The following is a 2,841-nucleotide window of genomic DNA, read 5'->3' as shown; positions in this document are numbered from 1 at the left end:
TGGGCACACCAGAGATCAGTCTCGAGAGACTGATTCCCTTAGTAGATTATTTAGCAGCGTGGAAGCTACTGCCAAATTTGTCTCAATGGGTCCTGCGTACTGTAGAAAGAGGCTACAGAATCCAGTTCGGTTCTCGTCCGCCTCGATTCAACGGGACCCCCCACTCTAGTGGGTCCCGAGCAGGGTCTGGTATTAGAATAAGAAGTAGTTACTCTCTTCGAGAAGGAGGCCATCGAGGTGGTCCCTCCGCACGAGACAGAGTTCTTCCTTAGGCCTTGCACTCTCACCACAACTTATATGGTGTGCTGGTCAATACATGATCTTATCTGCTCATGGTTACCACTTGTGGCAGTCATTTTCTAAAACCAGAAGCCCTGTTTTCTTACATTTACAGAGGTTATGTGGCATCCTTCTAGAACTGTCAGAATTTCCAATATTGAAGACTTGGAGTGGCACTGGTATCATTAGCTAAAATTAAAAATCAAACTAAGCAATACATTTTCAAAATGTTTTTTATTTTATATTAATTAAAATAAAAAACATAAAAACTTATTTTGTGATTTATTTTATTATTGTTCTTATTAAATGTTAATTTTAATTTAATTTGTAAGAACTAAATTATATTCATTAAAAATTGCATAACACTGAATTGTATTCAAAACTTACTACCACAAATGTTATGTCCACATCCCACCACCAGAGGTCAATATAGGGGTTTTGTGCAACAGACTTCCGTATTCTGTTAACCGGGTCTCTTCGTTTCCGGTTCAAGCGTTTTGCATATGCTTAGTTAAATATGAAGCAGTTTTTGAGGCCGGGTCCTTTTTGTTCTGTAACATCACGGGTGTAACAAGGTGAAAAATCTCCCCCAGAAAAGTATGAAAATGATAAAAAAAAATTTTAGAAGTAGTTATACCCTTTGTGAACAAAGACACAATTTCAGTCCAATGCGATAACATTAACTAGTACTTTCGGGAAAAAGAAAATTTTCTCAGAGCAAAAAGGACCCGAACACCACATGAGGGTTAAATGGCTGTCAGTGTATAGATAATCACTTCTGAACGCAAAAGGTGGACTTAACATTTACAGTGAATCTCCCTTCTGAGACTAGCAGCAGATTATGCGTAAACAACTCATCATTGCAGAAAAACAAAGATAAGTGTGAGAAAGATCAAAGATGGTCAGATGGATATTTTTGGCACTTGACAGAAAATAACTCACACTCTCTGTGCTCATTACCTGATAAATCTACACAGAAGTGACCGCCTGAGAAAATGTAACCTTGCAGTGACTTGCTTGCTACACTGTTAAATCAAGGCTCTGGATATATAAATCTACCCTGTACCCAGTACAAAGCCCTTGTTATAGAGGCCCAAAGGGATCGATGAAAGTAGTACAACATGCTAAGGCACTATGCTATAGGGTAAACTAATGACATTCTCTAAAACTATAGAACCCAATAACTCTGCAGGTCCTGACTTAAAAAACAAACAAAAAGCCAAAAGCACTTAGTTTTATTAAGTATGCTCTACAGTGCATTAAATGTATATTTAAAAAAATTTTTTTTTACAAAAATATTATTGTGTCTCTACTTAATGCAGAAAGGTTTGTATAGACTGCTTAAAAAAAATGTAATTTTAATTGTATTAATGTAGTCCTTATTGTGTCTTGCAGGATTTGGATAGAGGGGACTTTCTGCTGACTTGCACACTGATCAGCACAGGAAATCTTCAACCCTTCAGGTTACTGCCAACATCTCTAACCGCTATGTAACCGCCTCTAAACCCAGTGGGTGATAAACATTGCAAGGTAAAACAGGAACCACATCAATAGCTAGTCCTCTCAAAAACAATCTGCAAAAAAAAAGTACAACGGGTGTACACAAGCAAACAGATGTCTTGAGTAAAATATATCCTAAAAAATATTTTAAAGGAATCTTAAACTGAAAAAATCAAATTGATAATATGTAATTACATATGCAACGATGTGTTAGTACACAATTGAGACACTGGAGTTCACTTTGAAATTTTTGAAGATGCGATTGCATCTACCGTTGTTTCGTGGACGAAATCCAGTCATTTTGAAAGCAGTCTACAAGACGTGCAATTACACTTAGGCAAAACATTTCAAAGTATATATGCTGCTGTCCTTTTTTAGTGTACTTTATGAATATCTGTAATGTACACAACAATATATAATACATTAAAGTTTCCTCATCCGCCCTGGAGCCCTCCCGTGTCTCCGTCCTCTACCAGCCTCCAGGGTGCCCACCCCCCCTCCCCGGTGGAATTGTTACGGCGCGGAACGCGCCTTTCGGGAGGGGGGAGTACTGTCACAGATCGACCAGACTCAGTCACCTCCCAATCACCGCAACCACCTTCACCTGAGTACTGAGCACCTGCACCTGTCACCAATCAAGCACCTCATCAACCAGCCTGGATAAAAGCACACACCTCAGACACCCTCACTGTCCGGTCTCGTACACACGTAGAGGACTCTCTGACTTTACTACTGCTTCCATTTGAATACTTCCTGCATTATTTACCTCCTGTGTTCCTCCAAGTGTCTCCTGTTCCTCCTAGTTCCTGGCTCGCTGAGGTATTCGGTTATTTTCACACTTAATTATGCCCATTAACATGTATTTTACAAGTTTTTGTTACTTTCACTGTTAATTTCTCTCTCTCTATGGTAGCCTACATCATCTTTAGTTTAATAGCATTAGATCTGCTCCATTGCAGCGGCTCAGTACTGTAATCACGCGCTTTGCTGTAATAATGCAGGGAACCACTCGCTATAAATCTCCTAACTGTGATATTTTCAGAAATAGAAGTCGCGTTTTTT

This window comes from Sinocyclocheilus anshuiensis, unplaced genomic scaffold, assembly GCF_001515605.1.
Source record: "Sinocyclocheilus anshuiensis isolate Anshui unplaced genomic scaffold, SAMN03320099.WGS_v1.1 scaffold1072, whole genome shotgun sequence".
In the NCBI taxonomy this organism is placed as follows: Eukaryota; Metazoa; Chordata; class Actinopteri; order Cypriniformes; family Cyprinidae; genus Sinocyclocheilus; species Sinocyclocheilus anshuiensis.
Note: the sequence above shows the minus strand (reverse complement) of the source record.